Source organism: Macaca mulatta, chromosome 15 (genome assembly GCF_049350105.2).
Source record: "Macaca mulatta isolate MMU2019108-1 chromosome 15, T2T-MMU8v2.0, whole genome shotgun sequence".
In the NCBI taxonomy this organism is placed as follows: Eukaryota; Metazoa; Chordata; class Mammalia; order Primates; family Cercopithecidae; genus Macaca; species Macaca mulatta.
Window position 1 is genome coordinate 1,514,578 of NC_133420.1, and position 24,132 is coordinate 1,538,709.

General features: G+C 48.1%; 2 long non-coding RNA genes across 2 annotated transcripts in view; both read right to left on the reverse strand.

The window, feature by feature from the left end:
* The window catches only part of LOC144334900 (uncharacterized), a 175,204-nt gene that overhangs the window by 72,048 nt on the left and 79,024 nt on the right, over window positions 1-24,132 (reverse strand). The window lies entirely within an intron of this gene.
* The window catches only part of LOC144334903 (uncharacterized), a 50,620-nt gene that overhangs the window by 9,090 nt on the left and 17,398 nt on the right, over window positions 1-24,132 (reverse strand). The window contains exon 3 of the long non-coding RNA XR_013405158.1: window positions 22,573-23,005. This is a non-coding gene — a long non-coding RNA (uncharacterized LOC144334903). The remainder of the gene's footprint in view (window positions 1-22,572; window positions 23,006-24,132) is intronic.

Consider the following 24,132-nt stretch of genomic DNA (forward strand, 5'->3'; position numbering starts at 1 on the left):
CCAGTGGTTTGGCATTCCTGGGATAGACAGTTCTGGAAATACAAGGGAAGCTTTTTACTCCTCCCCTCTGAACACATGAGGTCCATGGTCCCCTCACATCTAACACTGGGAATCCGAATCGGTGACTCCTTGTCCACCTGAGGACCACCCAAGAGGATCCACACACCTGCTACAACAGCAGCACCGCACCTGGTCTGCAGGGGAGCAAAGCAAATCCCACCTTTATGACTAAAACTGGATTACCCTGACACTGGCAGCCTGCAGTGTGTGTATCGTCAAGCCCCCACGTCTGTGCCACCTGCAAGAGGAACACAAGCCCTTAGTCCCAGGTTCTCAGGACGGCCTGTGAGGTAGATGCTGGCACCTTCCCATCTCCCAGGGGAGAGGAGAGAAGGCCACGGTCAGGGCTTGCATATCAGGAGGGTCGGGATTCAAACCCCATCTGCCTCACAAAGCAGCCCTTACCATTCAAGTGACTTCTATCATCAGCCTTAAAATGTACCACAGTTACCAGCAATTCTGAGTGCTGTTCCTTGGGACATCATAAGCAAACATTTTGTTAGAAAGGTTTTGCCAAATCTGCTTTCAAAATCCTATGCTATGAAATGACTAATGAAAATTTGAGCTATGAAATAAAGCACATAGTTAAATGAATCCCAAAATGACTATCGCGAAGGAAGTTTTAACTTGAAGTGAAAAATATCCTCCAAATGACACCAGCCAGAATTATCTTCAATCATTACTGATCCCATATGCTTCAGGAATTATACAGCATCATCTCAGATATGAACTTAAAACCATTAGCTGAATGCACATTTCAGCACAACCAAAGTTCTGCTATAATAAGCAGCACAGGCGTCTCTGGAGAGGATTTTAATTGGGACTACAAACGATGTGCACGATCGTGGTAAGAGGTTTCATGCTGGCTGTTCTCCAAGGTGCGACACAGAGAGACACCACTAACCTCAAAGACACCTGCTGCTTTGTAATGAGATGAGAGACGATGTGGACGGACTACTGTAAATATTCGAAAAGGAGAAACAATGCAAGGAAAGAATCGTATCAGTTACCCTTTACATTCTTAGAAAAAAACGATTTTTCTTTTGGGATGATTTTAAAAGAAAATGACATTTCTGGATTTTTTTTAACTTTTCTTTCTGAGACAGGGTCTTGGCTCTGTCGCCAAGATTGGAGTACAGTGGAGCAATAGCAGCTCACTGTAGCCTTAAGTGATCTTCCCACCTCAGCCTCCAGAGTACCAGGGACCACAGGCACGCACCACCACACTCAGCTAACTTCTGTTATACAGATGGGGTCTTGCTATGATGTCCAGGCTGGTCTTCAACCCCTTGGCCTCAAGTGATCCTCCTGTCTTGACCTCACAAAGATTTAGCCTAAGCGACCATGTCTTATCGGAAAACAGACATTAGAGCAAATGCATTTCTGTAAGATTTTCTACCTCTTTTCACTGGAGAAAAAGGTAACTTGCCTCCAAGGGTCGGAGACAAAGACGTTACTGCAGACAAGAGCGCTGTGCATCCCGGGAACCGCTACACCACGAGGCACGGCCGTGCACACTGGACGCAGGAGTAACAAACGAGGCTAGCACAGGCCGATGCTGGCCCTCTCCAGAAGCAGGCCTATCCTTCCTCCTCTCCTCAGCCCCCTCTCCCTTCAGGCCTCAGTGGCTGCTGACAGCGGAGAGGCCACAACTAGAGGAGGCTCTCAACTCCACCAGGGACAGGAGTCCCGGACGCTGGGGACTCAACTGCTGTCCTCCGCGCATCCACCTCCTTCTGGTCCAGCCTTCTCAGGAGCCAGGCGTGGCCACTTTGACCCTCTTTTCCCTTCTGTGGCTCCTACAAAAAACCAGTTCAGAGAGCCCAGGCTGCCTTGCACTCCAGGGATACCTGGCACAGGCCCCCTCCATGTCCTTATCCAAGCTCCTGGGGCCAGAAGGGTCTTGCAATATTTCACTTTCCAGTTGACCATCCCCAGCCTGAAATCCAAAGTGCTCTAAAGAGCATTTCCTTCGAGTGTCATGAGGAAGCTCAGAATGTTTCAGGTTTTGGAGCATTTTGGAGTAGGGACTCTCAGCCTTAATTTGAACCTCTTCAAGGAAGCCACACACTGAAGCCCCCGATGTCCACCCTACACAATCCCAGCACACCATCTGAAGTCCTCAACAACAGATTTTCTTTCTTCAAAAATAACCACAAGTCACAAACTCACACGCAATCACAGAAGGGGGTTGTGGACACCCACACAGATGATGAAATTTAACTGTCACATTTTTACCTACGTAATTTAAAGTCATTCCTCAAAACACACCTGTTTTACTGAGTTGCATTTTAAGGTGAACACACACAAATCATTTCAGGGAAACAAACGTCACTTTGGGCTGCGTGTGGTTTCTTGACTCCCGTGAATAACTCAGCGTTCACCCTCACTTCTGGATAAGGGAGACGATGCAAAGAAAACTGTTAAAACAAAGACATGAAAACAAGTTTAAGAAGGGTTTGAAAGGTTCCTCCTGTCCTCCTGGAGGGGAGACGAGGATGCCTGGAAAGCTCACGGGGGACAGGAGCACAGCCTCCTCGGTGTGTCATGGACGCTGCCTCACCAAGGGGAGAGGATGATGCCTGGAAGGCTCACAGGGGTGGGAGCACAGCCTCCTCAGTGCTTTCTACAGTCAGCAGCTTCAGAAATTCCTGCAGAAGCAGAACACATCATGAGAACTGAGACTGGAACACCCCAAAGAAAGGGATGAGGGGTCAAAAAAAGCATTCGATCATTACCAAGGAGCGCGGGCATGAAGCCGCTTCAAAGACCGTGTGAGAAGTCACTCATAGGCGTTTCAGAAAATAAGGGTAGTGCGAGATTGCTCGATCAGCTCAAACAGGCTGCCGTCCCTCAGGCCATGAAGTCCCTGAGATGAGCCTGTCACTGAGCAGAAGTCACTCGCATCTCTGCCAGAGAAAGTACTACAAGCTGACACATAACCTCATGAAACCTGGGCTTCAGCCGGTCGACAACAGTGAGTCTGACATGGTACATCCCTCCAGATAGTTAAAGACCCCAGGGGTTCATCGGACAACCTCGAAGGGCTGTGTCTGTCCAGCTCCTTTTCCAAGTTCTGGATGATTTTTCCTAATGCACTATAAGCAGCATGTTCCAATAGAGATGTAATTAACTGGATGGGTGTCCTCTTAATTTTGAAATTAGAAACACACTTGGCCAGGCACGGTGGCTCATGCCTGTGATCTCAGTACTTTGGGTGGCTGAGACAGCTGGACTGCTTAAGTCCAGGAGTTCAAGTCCAGCCTGGGCAACATTGCAAAACTCCATCTCTACAAAAAATACAAAACTAAGTCAGGCATGGGGACACATGGAACATGTGCCTGTGGGTCCTGGCTACTCAGGAGACTGAGGCAGGAACATCACTTGAGCCTGGGAGGTTGAGGCTGTAGTAAGCTGTGCTCACACCACTGCCTGGGCAACAAAAAGGTTTTTTTGCCTGTCTCAAAAAAACCAAAGAGAAAAAGAATTATATACCTGACTAGGCCAAAATAAAAGAGGCCTTCGCTGCCTACATAAAGGGCTTTCAGAATTCACTTCCATCCTTAGGAAAGGCGGCCAACACCAGGCTGTCTCCCTTAAGATGCCCTGTCTCATATGGGAAAAAAAATCAAGAGAAATCAAATAAAGGCCATAAAATACATCAGTTTCAACACTAAAATTTGATAGTATGCTTTAAATTGAAGATGAGTTAAGTCACATTTCCAAACCTCTGAAAGCACGGTTACTGGGAGGGAATGGTTTGCAACACACAAACGCAGCTCTGTAAAAGTGCCCAGGCTGGATGAAGGCTCAAACGTCAGTGCAAGGAGAAAGTCTGAACAAACTCTCTCCTGCCCTGCTGCTGTCCTCTTCCAAAACACACTGTTTATCTGTCAGTTTAGAACAAGGCCTAGGGAGGTGGGAGGCAGGCCTGGGAGGGTCACCTAGCATCCAAGCTCCTCACCCACACAACTGCACGAGGCTGAGCTGAGCAGCACACACAAACACAACTAATTCTCCCCAAAAAGAAGACGGAAGGCAGCACACTGCCACGCCAGGCACCCTGCAGATGAGAAGATTGAGGGGAGCCAGAGGTACCTTTAATCTTGCTTGCATGGTGGAGGGAGAGGAATAATGCCACTCACTTGAGTGTTGCACAATTCTTTCTAGCACTGAGTGGCAGAAAACAAAAATTATAGATGCTTCCTCAGATAAATGTTTCTGAAGAACTGAACATAAATTACGTTCAGGAAATAGCATTATGAATGCCTTAAGTGCTTCTGTTTTCAATAATCCCAGAGTAATTCTATAAACCCGGGAATCAGTCTCACCCAACTCCAGGATCACGGCCCAGGTGACGTGGGCACACATATCCTGAAGCTCCAATACTCAACTAAAGTGGGGCGAGTGAAAATGATCCTGGGTATAATTTACACGGACACAGGAAGGTGGCTGAGCCCCAAACCCCTAAACCAGGAAGACCAGTGTCCTTCAGGGGCCTCACCTCTGTCCTTTCGCAGCCTCTGGGAACCACCACTCTGCTCTCTACTGACACAAACGCCCCTCCCAAGGTACAACACCAGGAAGATCATCATTCAAAACTGAGGAACGTGGCAGAACAAAGCTGTCAGGAGATTTTAATCACCAACACCACTTGTTACATGACCCAAAGATGATTAAAATCTCAGGCCCTTCAAGACTGAATGCTATCTATACTTAAATGCATTTCATCACCATATTGGGGGGTTATTCCTTTGTTTTGCTGCAAATATATCCAACTGCTGTAAAAGGAAAAGGCAATTTGTTAACGAAGCTTCTTGGAGTGTCTCAACAGGCCTCGAGGTAGGATAAAAGGCAGGACTTCCTGGCAGAAACGCTCAGCTCTGAGGTCAGGTGGAGTTCTTGAGCACCAACCAAGGCAAAATAAGGTCGAAGACCACACCACACTTTCCTCAATCACATCTTCATTCCACCTTTCCTTCTATTTCTCACGACTTCACTGGGAGAAATTGTGCTAAAAGAAAATGGAAACACAGACATACATAGGAGACCCTACAGATGCTGAGAATGGGTGCAGCCATCACAGTCCGAATGTCCTTTCAGGGCCATCTGCCCTGGCTGGGATCCAAGTATCCGAGGGCAGGATTGTATGTCAGACCCGTGAAGCCAAGATTACAGCCACTGAACGGCAGTTTTCCATCCCACGGAAACCGGCCTTGCTAGGGGCTTCCTCGGGGACCACCGACCTCAAGCCACCACCCGTCAACTACTTCAACTAACCTACATCATGGCAGAGGCCTCCCTAGGCAGACCAGCCCTGCCCAAGTCCTGCTTCATGGCAAACCCTCCAGACAAACGTCCTTGGTCTCTTCCGGGAGGCTGTGCTCGGAAGGTGCCCTCATTTACTTCTGTGGCTCTGAGACATTTAACTAGAGCCCAACACATTTCTTCCTGTTCACATAGTATTGAGTTAATAGATTTTTATGAGTAAACTTTCACTGGGAAAAATACCATTTCCGGAGCCCCAGTGACCACAATGAAAATGTTTTTACCTTCCCTTACGTGACATCGGCAACGCCAGGTCCAGGAAACGTTCTGGATCTCAGATAATGGCAAATCCACTCATAGTAAGTCTTGGTCTTGTTTCACAAGCTATCAAATGCTGCCCAGAAGCAGGAAAAACCCCACAACGTGGCAGGGAGGGGCGACCAGCGTGAGTTCTAAGGCCAGACCACCCGGATCTGCTGACAGCGTGGTGAGGGGCAAACAGTGCAGGGTCTAAGGCCAGACCGCCCGAGTCCCGCTGACAGTGCGGCTTCAGGAGTTTCCTAAACCCTCTGCTCTCCAAGTTTCATGTCAGAAAAATGCAGTGATAACCGTGTCCACCTCGTTTAAATATGTATATATATACACACACATATATATATACTCCAAACCTACAGCCCTATAAAGGTCATTAATCCTAGTTATCCTCAAGGCATTGAGCGATCAATAATGAGCCATCCCCCTGGCTGCTGACCTGCCACAGCCCCACCCTCCGGAAACCCCGCATCCACACCAGCCACACAGGATGAGGCCAGGGAAGGAGCAGGACTGTGTCTTGGGAACTTAAACTCTGGAAGCTGAGTTAAATCAGTGCCGCTCAAATCTTGTCACCAACTATCTTGTTAAATTGGGAGATTCCATCTCTGGGGATCTTGAAGGAACCTGAGGTTCTACATTGAGTGAGATGAGCACTCGTGCTGCAATGAGACGGCAGGGAAAGCAACCGAATCTGGGGTCGCAGCTGCCTGAGGCTTGGGTCCCACCGGGAAAGTGGCACCAGGGCCCTCAGGACAGTGGCGGAGGTCCCAGGAGGCAAGTCCTGGTGCAGAGACTCATGGACCCAAAGATTGCTCCAGGGCCAGGAGGGGCTGCTGCGCTGACAGCCACGAGGCAGGCAGCCTTCGAGCTCCTCCAGCTGCCATCCTGCAGGCAGGGAGGACAGTGCCCAGACCACCCTGGGGCTCCCCCCAGCCTGCCAGGCTGGTACTCTTACTCCAGCCACTGACAAGAGTCCCCATGTTGCAAGCTAGGTTGAAACAGTGCCTCAGGCCTCGGGGCACATGCACCCCCCTGCAGGGCTGGGATGGCTATTCCCACACATCCCCAACTCACAGCAAAACTTAAAAATGAAAGTTGGAAGATACAGCCAGGAAACCAATGCTCAAGAAGCAACTCCAGGGTGACTCTTCCAAGAGCTATTGCTATTGAACATCTTTAAAAACATTTCCAGGGTGACTTCCTAGAGCAATTGCTGTTGAAAATCTTTAAAATTCTTCATTTCAAAATTAGCTTTTATTACACTGTCTTCCCTATTCTACCAAGACTCTAGAAAACAAAACCATTACAATTTCCAATTCTATCTTATGGCAAGTTAGAAATACACGTTTCCTCAAAGGATTCTACATGTTTCCTTGGCAATATCCTTTCCACGCCCCGTACTACTGCCCACAACAGAGAAGGCTTTTCCAACTCAACCCAACCCAACCCAACCCAACCCAACCCAAGGGCCCTGAGATAGGCCCCTAACGAATCGTCTACAAACTCTTGAGACAGGCTTGCCCTGACAAATCATCTGCAAACTCCATCTTCCATTAAAAACAGTACCGAAAATGAGCATATTACCACTTTTTAAAAATTACTGTAAAGTGGACAGTGTTCAGTTCTGTGAATTTCGGCACAAATATTCCCATAATCATCATCACACAAGCAGAACAGTCCAACAGCCCCAAACCCACTCACGGGGCCTCATAAGCATACCCTCCCATTCTCAGCAACCACCCTCTCCGTGTCCTCCCATGACTCGGGTCTATCTTTTGCGAGCGTTGTGGCAAAACACTCGCAAAATCACAATTTCCTGGGCATCGTGCTTGGAGGTGCACCCAGGGTGTCCTGTGATCAACAGCCAGGCCTCGGGGCTGCTGGGTATTTATTATTCCACATATGGCTGTGGCACATTGTAACCTGTTTTGGACAACTATAGACAGCGCTATTAACATCTGGGCACAGTTTTTCTTAAACATCAGATTCTGTTTCTCTAGGGTAAATACCCAGGATTGGGGTCACTGGGACCCACGTTTGTGTGAGTTCAGTTTTGTAAGAAACCGCCAAGCTGTCTGCACCGTGCTGAACCCCAGCATCGCACAGGAGTCCCGACTGCCGGTCCTCACCAGCACCTGGGGCTGTCGGAAGACCTTAGTCAGGCGCTCCAGCAGGGGTGTGAACAAATTCACTGCGGCTTCGGTGCACATCTGGGTGCAACCAGTCACGCTGAAGGTCATTTCAGATGCTTTCGGGCCATCCTCCCGTCCTTCTCAGCGAAGCATCTGTTCAGGTCTCTTCCGCTTTTAAGTCAGGTGGTTTGTTCTCTGTCATGAGCCGTGGGAGTCCTGTGCATTCTGGATACGAGTCCTTTGCCGGCTGCATGGTTCGTAGACATCTTCTCCCCATCTATCGAAAATGTGTCTCTTCAATTCCCTAGGGGTGTCTTTTATATTAGAAGTTTAATTTTGATGAGTCTTACCTACTTGTTTTCTTCCTTGATTATGGATCATGGTATGGCTAAGAGCTCTCACCCTAGGTCTCCACAATTTCCCTTTGTTCTGCAGGTTTTGTAGTTTGGTATTTTACATTCAGGGCTATGATCCACCTTAATTTTCATACAGAAATTTCTCCCTGTTTTCACTCTTTTGCATATGGCTGTCCCATAATTCCAGCACCATTTGTTGAAAAGACTCAAATTCCACTGAACTGCTTTTGCATCTTTGGATCTGTTCTAGACTCCACTCTGTCAGCTGACCCGTGTGTGTGCATCCTCAGCATAATTTATGACTTTAGTGGCTGTCTCTGTGAAAAAAAGTAACTCTGTCTGGAAGCAAAAACTACATTAGAAGTGCTCTAAATAAGATTCTTCCTGTTGTCAGGAGAGCAAAGCCACTGCCCTAAGCAGAGGTGAGGCCTCAACAGCTCCCAGGCACAACCTTAACACACAATGGGGAAGGGAATTCATTTCAAGGGCCACAACATGAGACCAGCATAGCCATGAAAACTGCAATAATTTCACAACAGAATGAAATTCATAAAGAATTGCTCAGAAGCGTGTGATAAGTTACATAAATCACTGTTCCTTAAATTCTGACGGTTGACTAGAACAGAAATAGCTTCACGGTACAGTTCAAACAGGAGAAAGGTAGGTAGGGGTGGTTTCCACACCACACAGGGCCTGCAGGAAAGGGACACTCTTCCTCTAAACGGGAGATCCCGGGAGTGATGTGATAAGCCATGGTGAGAGTCACAGAACTGTGCAAGCCGGAGTCGCGGCATTTGCCCCACCACGGAACCTGTGTCCATGAACGACGAGGCTCAAATGTCAGGCCGGGGCAACCGAGGCAGTTATCAGGGGACAAGAAAACGAGCGCACGGTGGAGGCAAAGGTCTGAAATCGCGCGGCAACTTCGAGTCAAGTGGGACAAACTGACTCAAAATACAGGTTCCAAAAACCACCACAGAGAGCTGCTCCTCGGCTCTGGAAAGGCTAAGTGACTAATGCCCACACTGAGCATCTGCTCCCAGAGACGACCCTGGTGACCTAAGGCCCAGCTGCTCCGAACCCGCGCAGAACCTCAGTGAGGAACTTTGTTGGTATCTTACAGCACATTGACATGTTCCCTTAAAATCTGGTATTTCATCCACAATGCAGGCGCCAGCTTTGACTCATACACATTCCGATTAAACAAGATAATTTACACCCTGACCGTGCCAGGTAAGAGGTTTACTACAATCTTTAAACAGAGCCAGAGGCTACAGTCTGCTCCTCCACAACACCATGTCTCTACAAGTTCGATGGGTTTTTACTTTCCATGTCTTCACTTGCCTAGTGCTAGAAAGCAGATAAAAACAGAAGGAACCCAGAAACACTATTGAATGAGACTCAAATATCTTGCAGTCATCATCGAGATGAGATGTTTATTAAACAGAAATGTTCTCCCCTGTAGAAAGCAGCACACATCAACACGCACCGATAACTGTCGCCAGCATTCCAGATCATCTTCCCTTCCATGGCCACAGTGCAGGGCAATGGACCACGCACACCTGCAGGCCCACGGAAAGCGGGGTGACACGGCCGATTCTTGTAGCGAGCAGGCCAGGGTGCACTCAAAGAGCATCTCTTTCCAGAGGTCTGCCATGGAAAGTTACACATTTATTCCATGAGTTAATGGCACTGCACCGAACATTTCTGTAAGAGTCTCTAAGCAAGTATTTCCTTCTGCCTACAATGGCCCGACACAAACTGAAAAGGCTCTTGGAGCTGCCAAAGACTTCAATATCCCCTTAACTATTGTCATGCACATCCATGTGAAGAGACCACCAAACAGGGTTTGTGAGCGCAACATGGCTGTTTATTTAACCTGGGTGCAGGCGGGCTGAGTCCAAAGAGTCAGCGAAGGGAGCTAAGTGTGGGGCCGTTTTATAGGATTTGGTTAGGTAAAGGAATATTACAGTCAAATGGGGGTTGTTCTCTGGCGGGCAGGAGTGGGGGTCACAAGGTGCTCAGTGGGGGAGCTTTTTGAGCCAGGATGAGCCTGGAAAAAGAATTTCACACACACACACAAAAATCATCGCTTAAGGCAAGGACTGGCCATTTTCACTTATTTCTGGTAGAATGTTATCAGTTAAGTCCAGGCAGGGCATTTGCACTTTTGTGATTCTTCAGTTACTTCAGGCCATCTGGGCGTATATACGTGCAAGTCACAGGGGACGCGATGGCTTGGCTTGGGCTCAGACGCCTGACAACTACAGTCTTTACTTTTAAGGTGTGGGGTGAGATCATATAATCCCCAACTAAGCTCCTGATGCTGTGTGTGGCATCCAGCAACAGCACGTTCCATTCCTGGATTACATTTGACTCAAGAGTCCACAGTGAGAACGATTTCTGGTGAATGAAACACCAGGCAGGAGGGTGATTCCGCTGGGCAGCTCTTCACACACAGCCCAGGAGCTGAGGGGAGAGGAAGAGGCCCACGGGCGTCCACCGTGCTCACGCCCCCTTGGAATGCGCCCCACTCCTAGAGACCCGGACCCAAGGGAAATCTGACCTGAAAATGGGCAAACCCTCACTTTGCAGAGGGACAGGGACTCGGGGCCACAACTTGACCTCAGAGCAACACAAGTGCAGACAGCACCCCAGGACACCCTCTCCACCCAAATTCAAGGAGGAAAACCAACGCCCCGCCCCCTTGCGGAAACCCCCGGCTGCTGGAGAAGACTCCTGCCGGCGTGTGCAGCCTCTCCCGTCCCACGTTCCGGGCTCAGCACCTGTGCTTCAGCCCTGGCACTGCTCGCCACACCCACAGGTGTGCCAGGAGGGGCAGGTCCTAAGGTCTCCACTGCACCAAAGCCTGCAAGGCAAAGGGGCAGCTCCCTCCAGCAGGAGTCCAGAAGCACACACTGCACCAGCGTCAAGGCATGAGAATTCTCCCCTCGGTCTCCGAGTCTCCAGTCTGTTGCCCGCCACGGTCTTCTGCCAACGGCGAGGCCCAAGCTGGGCGGCACATTTGGTTCTCACCATTTCCCTTGTCAAATCAATACTGCAAACATATCCAATTCATCCTGTCACTAAAAATGAAATAATCCGCCATCTCCATCACAGATGATGCAATCAGGTTTTCATTACCGGGTTTTTGTTTTGTTTAGTTTTTTGGTTTTTTTCTATTTTGAGATGGTGTTTCTGCTCTGTCGCCCAGGGTGGAGTGCAGTGGTGCGATCTTGGCTCCCTGCAACCTCTGCCTCCCGGGTACAAGTGATTCTCCTGCCTCAGCCTCCCAAGTAGCTGGGATTACAGGTGCCTGCCACCATGCCCGGCTAATTTTCATCTTTTCAGTACAGACGGGGTTTCACCATGTTCACCAGTCTGGTCTCGAACTCCTAACCTCAGGGGATCCACCTGCCTCCTTCTCTCAAAGTGCTGGAATTACAGGCATAAGCCACCACTCGCGACCATTACTGGTGTAATTTCTAAGCCGCTCTCTCACACCCACTCCCTTTTTTTTTTTTTTTTTTTTTTTTAAGAACCAGCTTTATGCCTATATTTTTTCCAAGAGAACCAGTTACCCCATTTCAAGTACAAATAAGACACGGTGTTTAAAAACCAAAAATGCCCATTTGCACAGAAGTCTCCAAATACCCAGTCGATTTAAGCCTTGAGAATAAGATCAAGCTGTTGGCTGAATACAACTTCCCTTTCCATCTGTCTGCCTGTGAGTTAGACACAAGGATGAAGCCACGAGCTAGGGACATAAAGGCAGGAACCAAGGTAGCGGAGACTCCAAATAAAAGCTGGAAGACCAACACAAATGCACCACACCCTGCACACCCTCCTCTCCTTCCTTTTCAGAATTTCCAGAGGATGAAACAGGGACCTTCTCAGACGTCCCACGATGCAGGCGGCCAGAGGGGAAGGCGGCGACAGCCTGAATGAGGCGACCGGGAAATCACATTCCACAAACAGAAATTCTCCATGTGCTTTACATCCTCTGTCTCTGAAGAACTATGCCAGGCTAACAGTCGCTAGAAAACCGCATTCAAGTGTCATTTCCCATTTCAAGCAAAGAAAACAGTGGTGGGGCATGAGGGAAAAACATAGCCATGTGTTCTGGGCTATTAAATAAGGTTTTTTCTGTTATAAACGTATAATTTTACATTCTCAGATTTCTGTATAATTGATATGCTTCCTAATTAGCAGACATAGTAATAAAAAGTGAATTCCAAGTGTAAGATCGGAGGAACCGTTCACATGGCTTCAGGTTCTGCTACTGTGTTTCAACTTAAGAAAATGGTTCTGTGTGTTGGTAACAAGGCCTGAGAGTCTGTGTGAGAGTCTGTGTGGCTGTAATCAGGGTTCGTGTTGGCTCTCTAGCAGAGGATGTTACACTGTTACATTATCTTCTACAAAAAATCCTGAAAAAATGAAGGCTGAATAGACATACACACCCTCCCAAAATAATCCAAATGTCCACCGATATGAAAAACAGATGAATTACGGCTTCCATCGTGGAATATTCTTCAGCAGTGAAAACAAACTATAGCCACAGGTGCCAACTAGGATAAAGACAACCTTTTAAACACGCTTAAAGTGAACTGACTAGGCAGAATTCCTTGATTACAGGCATCTGCTCCAAAAGGGTACTGTTATTAATCCTGTGATGTAGAATGATAGTTAGCAACCCTGTTTCGGGGCACATCTAGAAAAAAGCAAAATAATGACTACACAATTTTAAATTCTTTGTCAATTATAACTATTACTATGAAAATTCTAAAAATGTGAAAATCTTCCCAACTGTTATTGGAAACGCTTCAAAATAAATACCCTGGCATTGCTTGCCACACCCACAGTTGTGCCAAAATAAATGAAAATATAGCCCAAGGTAGTAGAACTGAAACCTGAAGATGTACGAGCCGTCCCTGTCTCGCTATCTATACATCGGGTAGAAATTTAAGAGCAGGTAGTGACACTGCAATGCAAGGCTCAAACCAACTGGGTATTTGGAAACTTCTATGCAAAGTGGCATTTTCGGTTTTTAAACACGGTGTTATTTGTACTTCAAACAGGTAACTGTTTGGTTCCCTTGGAAAAAATATAGCCATAAACCTGGTTTTTTAAAAAAAATACGGGAGTGGGTATGAGAGAGAGTAGCTTAGAAATTTTAAAAGTATCAGCAGGGAGCAGTGGCTCATGCCTGTCATCCCAGCACTTTGAGAGGTAGGCCCAAGGGGCCTTTGAGGACACCGGTCTCCTCTGCTGCCTGCCTGCTGGACTGACCCCCCATGACATTCACTGGGTTTCCACCCCTGTCTCATTCAACATCCCAAGGGTGGTCTTCATCCTCGTCTGGGGCTCAGCTCTGCCCCAATTTCCTAAATCTCTGCCTTCAGAGCCTGAAAACACCCACGCCCAGGGTCACCCTAAGTCCACGTTTACCCCCAGAGAGTCCCCATTTTATGTTTTCCAGGCATCGCCTTAGTGATAATTTATCCTGTAAATTCCAACTGCCTTCACACCTCACCCCTGCTGTCTCCCAGCAGAACCCACTCAGATGCACATGCCCCAGACCCACACCCAGGTCTGTACATGCTGCCCTGCTCTACCCATGTGGGGACCACCTCTCTTTCTTGAGGAATCAGCTGGCGATCATCTCCTTGTGGAGGGCTGCCCTGACTTCCAACTCTCTCCAGCAAAGGCAGAAGCCATCCTCGGTACTTCCCCAAAACTCAGGCCAAGTATGAAGATGGCGCAGATGCTAGCTGTGCCTGGGATGCCATGGGCAGGGTCCCCAGATGCTCTGCACATGGCCCGGGGCACCGCCTGAACACAGCAAGTGCTGAAGAAACAAAACTGACGTGCACTGACCTCTGATAGGGCCTCCTTCACCATCCACATCTGTCTCCCCTCTGGACAGTAAAATCCACAAGACACAGAGGGCTTGTCTCACTCATCTTCAAACTCCCAGGGTCACCCTGGTAGGTAAAGGGGACTCAAATGTCTTCTGAAGGAAGCGACTGGTTAGCTGCCAAGTTAAAGGGCCTCTGAAATTCAGAGCTCTGCATAGCAGTCCAGCACACTTTATTATGAATGACTCCAACCACAGCAGAAGTGGCCGTGGAACCAGTGCTAACCAATTCAGGGTTTGTTCACTGTTTCTCAGTTCATTATCACAACGCATTCTCACAGAGCAGCTGCGCACAGATCCTCAGACATCTACACAGAGTGGGACGATGGCGCCAAGTCACGTCAACGTCCTGTTGCAGACTGGGAGACAGCAGTCAGACACGGACCCAGGTAGAGCACAGACCTCGCGTTAAATCGGCTCCGTGTAAACAGCACTCCCTGCCAGGCCCTTTCCTATCTGCACAGCTTCTGCAAATTCAACTCTCGCACCTGACACCTAAGAATACTGCACACCCCCATGTGAATCCCCTACTCACCTCCCAAAATGACCCGGCATGGCCGAGTACAAAAAATTTCAACATAAGGGAACTGGAGGGCATGTGGGGCTTTCTCGAGTCCCTGCTGCCTCCTGATGGGAGGGCCCAATGTTTCACACCCCTCGTGAAGGGCGGGTCTCTTCGGCCCCCAGGCTTTGACCTGGAGCTTAAATCAGCATTAACTAATTTCACTTTCCAGGACCAACTTCAAAGGCCTGCAAAGCCAGAGAAGGGAGAGGAGATGGAACACGCCCTCACCTCAGATCTGCTGCAAGCACACACTTCTCAGATGCGTCCCAAGGTGCACAGCGTGTCCGATGCCTGTTTCACATCCACCGACCTGCAGGTCTTCTATGTGGCATCAGCCTCCTGGGCACTGGGAACAAGAGGTATAATGGCAAGTCCCTTCTGCAGCAAAGCTGAGGCAAAGGGACCCAACACATTGGAACTGACCGTTTTCTGACAGTATCAAAACAGAAGGAAAATACTGTACAGTCAACTCCCCCTCACGCAGGTTTATTTACCTGTGACTCAGAGGCCATGACAGAGAACTTCAGGTTCTTACCGATTCCTATTTTCCCCATCCAGGAAGCCTTTGTTTTTAATATCGTACGAACTTGCCATTTTGTAGGCCAAAAACAGCAAATATTGGCAGTTTCCTACAGTTCAACTGAATAAAATATGATCATGGCCTTTTGTGAAACCATGAAGAAAAGGTGGATATCTCAATATGTGTTTCCAGACTGGCTTTGTTCCTGAAGCGGTAACTCTGTTCACTCAGGATATTAGACACTGAAGAATAAACATCAATATCCCACCAAGAAAACCAAAGGAATGAAATAATTTTGCATCCACCTTGGAACCTTTTTAGGACAAGGCAGGACACAAACTTCTAAAAAGCTGCAGTTGTCCCTCTGTATACACAGGGACATGGATTCCAGAACACGCCCCGAGTTTACCCAAATCTACGTATCCACAGGACCCCACGGCCACCCTATGGAAGCACATGTAGGAAACGTCGGCCCTCCACAAAGCCAGGTTTTTTCAGTAAGGGTTTGGTTGGAAAAAAAATTAACATAAGTGATCCTTCGAAGCTCAAAACCCATGTTGTTCAGGGTCAGCTGCATTTATTACTTGTGTCATATCTGAGGCCTGAAAGCCATCATTCTCGATACCTTAATGTGACGGTTAACAAACTAACTGTTCCGATTAGAAAGACGAAAAAGCTTATTTTTAAGCTGACAATGAGAGTGGATGCGGCTACGGTGAACGGAGAACAGACCTAAGCAAGCACCAAGGCTGGGGTGACTGCCTGTGCTCAGACCCACCAGGGCCTGTTCTTCCATCTCCCTCTGCTGAAAGGGATAACCTCCTTCTCCCCCACGACTAAAGGGCCTTTTTAAAATATTCACACGAGAAGTGCTATGAAAAGCTGAAAGGTCACAGATAACATTTTTAAAAATAAACATTAACGTAAGCATTTAATTTTCGTATAAGGAGTAAGGAAAGGATCCAGTTTCAGCTTTCTACTTATGGCTAGCCAATTTTCCCAGCACCATTTATTAAATAGGGAATCCTTTCCCCATTTCTTGTTTCTCTCAGGTTTGTCAAAGATCAGATGGCTGTAGATGTGTGGTATTATTTCTGAGGACTCTGTTCTGTTCCATTGGTCTATATCTCTGTTTTGGTACCAGTACCATGCTGTTTTGGTTACTGTAGCCTTGTAGTATAGTTTGAAGTCAGGTAGCGTGATGCCTCCAGCTTTGTTCTTTTGACTTAGGATTGTCTTGGAGATGCGGGCTCTTTTTTGGTTCCATATGAACTTTAAAGCAGTTTTTTCATACGAAAATTAATTCAAGATGGATTAGAGACTTAAATGTTAGACCTAGTACCATAAAAATCCTAGAGGAAAACCTAGGTAGTACCATTCAGGACATAGGCATGGGCAAAGATTTCATGTCTAAAACACCAAAAGCAACGGCAGCAAAAGCCAAAATTGACAAACGGGATCTCATTAAACTAAAGAGCTTCTGCACAGCAAAAGAAACTACCATCAGAGTGAACAGGCAACCTACAGAATGGGAGAAAATTTTTGCAATCTACTCATCTGACAAAGGGCTAATATCCAGAACCTACAAAGAACTCAAACAAATTTACAAGAAAAAAACAAACAACCCCATCAAAAAGTGGGCAAAGGATATGAACAGACATTTCTCAAAAGAAGACATTCATACAGCCAACAGACACATGAAAAAATGCTCATCATCACTGGCCATCAGAGAAATGCAAATCAAAACCACAATGAGATACCATCTCACACCAGTTAGAATGGCGATCATTAAAAAGTCAGGAAACAACAGGTGCTGGAGAGGATGTGGAGAAATAGGAACACTTTTATACTGTTGGTGGGATTGTAAACCAGTTCAAACATTATGGAAAACAGTATGGCGATTCCTCAAGGATCTAGAACTAGATGTACCATATGACCCAGCCATCCCATTACTGGGTATATACCCAAAGGATTATAAATTATGCTGCTATAAAGACACATGCACACGTATGTTTATTGCGGCACTATTCACAATAGCAAAGACTTGGAATCAACCCAAATGTCCATCAGTGACAGACTGGATTAAGAAAATGTGGCACATATACACCATGGAATACTATGCAGCCATCAAAAAGGATGAGTTTGTGTCCTTTGTAGGGACATGGATGCAGCTGGAAACCATCCTTCTTAGCAAACTATCACAAGAAGAGAAAACCAAACACCACATGTTCTCACTCATAGGTGGGAACTGAACAATGAGATCACTTGGACTCGGGAAGGGGAACATCGCACACCGGGGCCTATCATGGGGAGGGGGGAGGGGGGAGGGATTGCATTGGGAGTTATACCCGATGTAAATGGCGAGTTGATGGGTGCTGACGAGTTGATGGGTGCAGCACACCAACAAGGCACAAGTATACATATGTAACAAACCTGCACGTTATGCACATGTACCCTAGAACTTAAAGTATAATAATAATAAATTAAAAAAAAAAAAAGTAAGCATTTAACAAGCCCATTACGATTTAAAGGAAAAAAAAAAACGGTATTAAGTTCCTGGGTGCAGAGGCTCATGGCCGTAATCCCAGCACTTTGGGTGGCCGAGGTGGGCGCATCACCTGAGGTCAAGAGTTTAAGACCAGCCTGGCCAACATGGTGAAACCCCTTCTCTAACGAAAATACGAAAATTAGCCAGGCATGGTGGCGGAAGCCTGTAGCCCCAGTTACTTGGGAGGCTGAGGGAGGAGAATCACTTGAACCCGGGAGGGAGAGTTTGCAATGAGCCAAGATCGTGCCATTGCACGTCAGCCTGGGCGTTGAGTGTGAAACTCCATCCCAAAAAGAAAAAAATATATAAAGTTTTCCTTCCAATGAACCTATCATTCAGCCACCGAGGTATCCTATAGCTACTTATTCAGCCATGAGATACACCACAGGCGATATAGGCGAACAGGACACAGTTCTTCCCTGAAAGAAGGCTGCACCCTCAACAGAAGGGAGGCACATACTCCGAATGGAATCGGCATAGGGAACAGATGCTGCTGCAGGTGAAACTGGCTGCACAGAGCACCCACTCAAGTGTCTGAGAAACAAGGAGCCGTTGGTGCCATCACCTTCCATACTTGAGCTGGGGCAGTGGGGAGCCTGTCATCACCAAGGACGAAAAGCCCCAGAACCACACAACGAGCTTACAAACTCACCGAGGCGATGACTGAGCAATGTGTGTGGAGTGATGCGAACACACAGATGTCAGGGCCACGCGCGGCGTTGGTTTTGTGCATCAACCTGAGCGTGCCCGGGGTGCCCAGATGGCTGGTTCTGCATTATTTCTGTGTGAGATGCATGTTTGCCTCTGGACTGAGTGGAGACCCATCCTCGCCGGCGTGGGGGGCACCACCCTATCCACCCAGGGCCCGAGTAAAACAGCAAGGCGGGGAAAACTGGGTTCACTCCACCTGTCTGGCTGATGGGCCAGTGACATCTGTCTTCTGCAGCCCGTGCTTCTGGGTCTCAGCTCCTCAGACCACGGTGGGATCCGCACCCTCCGCTTCTCAAGTCTTCAAGCCACACCCTCCCAGGACTCTAGCTTGCAGCCTGTGGGTCCTGGGGCTTCTTGGACTCTGTAGCCCCTGCAGCAAGCCTCGCCCTGGAGACACACGCACACCCGGCTGGCTGTCTCTCTGGAAGCCCTGACTAAAAGCCGCCCCTAAAAGTGGTCTTCAGAATTTCTTTCTAGCCCTAAGATCCCAGCGCCCCTCCTACAATTCTAGGCGGAAAGGTGAACGGAGACCAATGGACAGAGGTGTGTGCGAGGACACGCCAGGCAGCAGCACTGGGCAGGAGGGCACTAACGCTCACTAAGCAAAGAATCAATGTTGCTTGCCACAAAAATGAGAGCAGTAAAGATTTCTTCAAACAGAAATGAGTTTGTATCATGATTTGCTCTTAATACATAAGAAAGCATAAAAGTAGGCCTATTAACAATTACATAAGTCTTTAGAGGCCCTTGAACTACTTCTGCCCCGAGTCCTTCCCTTGCTATTGATGGAAATATGGGAGAAACCAGGAGGTCTGAGCGTGGACCTGGCCGTGCTCCCAGGGGCCGAGGAAAGCACCCATCTGTCCAGTCTTCCCTCCACCCCGCGGGGTTCCCTCTTACCCAGACTCTTGGGCTGATGCGGCTCATGCACTCAACAGCGCCATCATTAAACGTTTAGCTTCGCATCACGAGGGCCTCCTCTGGCCTCTTCTGACCACTCCTGAACCTCCAGTCAGCATTAGTCTGCAGGACACGCGTGGACAAAGTTGATGGATCACGGCCTCCAACGAGGAAGGTGCCAGGCAAGGAGTCGGAGAGCCGGGGATGGAGCAGCCCTCACCCAGGGAGGCGAAGGCCAACAGCGGCCACCACCGAGGACCTCCCTTCCCACCCTGAGGGCAGCTCACCCAGGGAAGCGAAGGCTGACGCCGGCCACCACTGAGGGCCTCGAGGGCTCTCCCCACCCCGAAGGCGGCTGCGATCACATTTTCCCATCGCACCAAGAGACCCCTGTATTGAGCACAAACCTTTCCAACCTTCGAATCAATAAGGAATCACAACACAGACATTCCCTCAATCCAAATGGCCAGCCCACAAAACAGACATGCAATCATACACATTGTCTGTGGGAAAATCAGTCAGTCTCTGGGGCCTCGCGCCAGGCGTGTGGGAGCATCATGGGGAGACGCCCCAGCCCCAGCCTGGCTCCTCCCTCTATAGCTCCTTTTCCCTCCTCTTCCCCCCGCCCCTTCCCACCCCCTCCTAGCCTCAGAGGCTCCTTCCTCAAATTCTTTCCCCTTGATGAAGTCATTCATGCCCAAAATACAAGGCAAAGTCATGGGGGCTCAAGAGAAAATCCATACCGTGGCTCGCGTTTTAGATTCTCATAAGTTTGAGAATAACCAAGCAAGAATCTTTGGCATCTGAATGGTCTGAAGGATTCTGAGCTCAATGTCCTGCACTGGCCCGGAGTGGATCATGGGTGTCTCGGACATCTTCACAACTCTACACCAGTTATTTTGAAACACACCAGCAGAATAGAACCATGTGAATAGCTGCTTCTCAGTTAAAAGTAGGAAAACACTCCAAAAGCTGCCCTCAAGGAACATCCTTCCCATGAGGAGTTTTCTGCATCGGGCCCTTCAGGCACAGGCAAGGCCCCTGGGCCCAACTCCCTCATCCCTGCGTCATCAAGCAGCAAAGACAGTGGGGAATAAAGCAAGTGAAGGAGTCAGTCCCGCACAAAACGGGCTCCAGAAGCCACAGCTACTCTCCCAGTGTGGGAGCCAAGTTCAGAGACCTGGAAACACCAGCATTCCCAGGGAGGAGGGCAGAACAATGCCATTTCCCCCTAGTTTAGGGAAACACCACCCCACGTCCTCTGGCCTTAAAAGAGGAGAGACTTCACATAAATGATTTCAATGACTCCACCACACACAGAAAGTGGGCTGAGGGCTAACACAACCATATAAATGCCTGGCAAAAACACACTAAATGAACACACAGATAAGCAAGGTTCTCCTGTTATCCACCAAATATTCAGAAACAAATCCAGTAAGCAATCTCTTTGCAATCAAAAGACCAATTCAGAGGTGCAGATTAAAAATAAACATACAACTGAACCCTTAATACACCAAGAACCAAATTCCACGGAAGTGTTATCACATCACCACCTCCCAGCTGAAGGAAGCAGCACTGGCCACTGACCAGCTGTTCACTCGTGGATCAGTGAACGAAAGGCAGTGCTGTCCAGGACAATGATGAGATGTTAACCTGAAAAGGGCAAAATTGCAGAGGCTGGAGGGACCTTCCAGGTAACCCGTCCCCCTCAGTGGACAGAGGACCCCCGTGGGACCACAGAGCCCAGAGCTCCAGTGTGTTCGGGGCAAGGACTCAACTGCAACCCTGATGATGTCCGAACGCCTTCTGCCCTTCTGTGTCTCTGCCCCACTAACAGGGAATCCGTGAATGCTAAGGAAATGTAACACATTTTACAATACATGTAGATTTTTAGCAAATTAAAGATAAACAGTGACAAACTTTGAGAATTAACTAAAATATAGTTCAGTGAATGCCCAAACTCAAAGCTAGTCTCCAAGAGGTGATAAGCTGTGTGTGGTGGTTAACGCCTGTAAATCCCAGCAGTTGGGGAGGCTGACGCAGGAGAATCACTTGAGCCTAGAACGTTGGGGTTGCAGTGAGCTGTCATTGCACTACTGCACCCAGCCTGAGAAACAGAGTGAGACTGTCAAAAACAAACAAACAAAAACAAATTAAAGGAGTTCAAATGAACTCGCCCATACCCTTTAAATTTTCATTTGGGTACATGGGGTGATCTAGTTCCTTTTTCCCTTGCAATACATGAATAATCTAATAATTAAATATAATCTAACAATTACATGGGAAAATTTAATTATTTTCCCATTTCATTATTCCCTATCTCAGGGAAAAAGTTAAAAGTATTCCCTATTTCAGGGAAAAAGCTAAAAATCATTTTAAACCTTCCTTCCACAAAACAGTATACTCAGTCATCTCTATCTGCTTGATCATGTGGAATTCAGCTTCACATGTCTACAATACGGTTTTTGTTAAACAGCGTTTATGTAGACAGGCGAGAGAAAGAAACACTTGGTCTATGTAGAAGCAGCAGAAGACACGTTTTAACAGAAAAGGGAGAAGATACCACCGTGTGAATCTGGAAATTCTGTCGTCATCTTGTCCACACACACAGAAAACACCCAAGCACGTGCCTAGTGTCCAACAGGAGCACAGAAAGGACAGGGTTCCTCCAGTTGTTTAATGACCAGCCCCACTTGTCACCGCCACATAACAAAATCCGCACGGCAACTTCAGCACGTTTCATTCACGATTCCACGGAAATCAGGCTGAAGAACATACAGATGTTTTGCCCACATTTAAAAATCCAAGTGTGGGACTCATAGAAATAAAACACATCATGGGTTCACTTAACTTTTCCAAATTTTTACTTGGAGAAACCTATAAAGTTCTTGTCAGTTACATCCTTAAGTTTTTCAGTAATTTTTAAATGCGAAGGTCAGGCAAGACTTGTAAAGAGGTACACACATACGGCCCGGCGTGGTGGCTCACACCTATAATCCCAGCACTTTGGGAGGCCGAGGTTGGCAGATCACGAGGTCAGGAAACCGAGACCATCCTGGCTAACACGGTGAAACCCCGTCTCTACTAAAAATACAAACAATTAGCCAGGCGTGGTGGCGGGTGCCTGTAGTCCCAGCTACTTGGGAGGCTGAGGGTGGAGAATTGCATGAACCCGGGAGCCAGAGCTTGCAGTGAGCTGAGATCTCACCACCGCACTCCAGCCTGGGTGACAGAGGGAAACTGTCTCAAAAAAAAAAAAACAAAGGAGGTACACACATACATGCCATGTTCTTCTCTCAAAGAGACGGGCCCGTTTTTAAGATTCCAGAAGTAAATGGGGTTGTCATCCTGCTTTTGAGAGGATGGGCTGTGTTTTAAGCATGAACAGACTTTCCTCCATGCACCAAGGATGCACCATGGGGGCAGTGCTGCCGCCGCCTCCCCAGTCTCTGCTCAGGGTGGGGCAAGGGGAGCTCCGTTGTCTCCCGTATACACCGTCAACAGGCCAGGTGCTCAGGAGGCGGCTTCCAGGACTCGCTGTAGGCATTCGTCAGCAGGGCAGGCAGTGCCTCGTGCTGGTGGGCATCCAGCAGTAAGGGGGTCTTGCACTTCACTCCCTGGGCCCAGCCGCAGACAGAGGGGAAAGAGACACCTGTATCGTAACTCATGTGTATTTATAGATACACAGAGACTCTGCAGTGCAAGGTGCAGAACTAGAAGGAATCATGGAAATAAGAGGGAAGACATTTGGTTACGACTGGCAGAGTCACCTCAAGCCTCAGCACTTCCTGCCGGAGCCCTCACTGACCAGACTCCTCCAGGGTCACTGCCACTGCCTTGCCCAGCTCATGACAGGGCAGACAGTGACAGAGCCTCAGAACAACCTCCCACTCCTTCCTCACCAGCCCAGGGGATGAGCTGTTCATGAGTGTCCCAAAGCCTGAATGCGGGAACACAGAGGTGACTGAGCAGAAAGGGGGACAGCCACAATGGCCGCGGGTGTGCAGATATTGCGGGGCACCCCAGCAGCCCTTTCCGTCTTAAAGAGGATGGCCACGGGTGTGCTGATGCTCCCGCGTGACCCAGCCGTCCTCTCCACCTTATAGGGGAATGGCCACGGGTGTGCGGATATTCCCGGGTGCCCCAGAGCCCTTTTCACCTTAAGGAGATTTTCACAGTCTCATATCAGTCTCCAAACTCTTCAGTGAGGTTGGAGGAGTATCACTGTGGACCAACACTGATTGGCACCAAGTAAGGGCGATTTTATAACCATGTCTCAACCATGAAACAATCAGGTCTTTGGCCATCTGGTCTAAGCTTTTTCTGTAACAAAGTTGGATAATTTAGTTGAACTTTGGTTTTCCAAAGCTTGTTACAGAAACCACATCTTCCTAGGTGTGGCTCTGTGGTGTCACGTGCACACTTCAGTAGCCAGGCTTGCCAAGACTCACGGCACGTTACACGTTCACCTGAGAAGGCTGCTGAATCATTGAGGGCTCTGGCGTGCTCTGAAATGAATTTGCCACTTCAGCCTACACTCTACTCCCTTGTTTGGTTAAAGAAACCCAAAAAGCAGAATTTGTTTTGGCCAATCGCCTGCTGACCCAACTGCAGAGGTTTTAATTAGAGTACTTTCATTGCATCATAGAAAGCAAAGTCATATAGATCAACTCATTATTACCACTCCAAAGGTTTAGTAAATCTCCAGATAATCAGGCAAACATTTTAAGAAGCTACATTAAGGTTTACAATACTCAAAATTTAAAACTACATCCATGCTCCAAAAAACCACCATTCCCATTTTAGATGGCCAAATGCATATGAGAAAGAAAGAAACGTG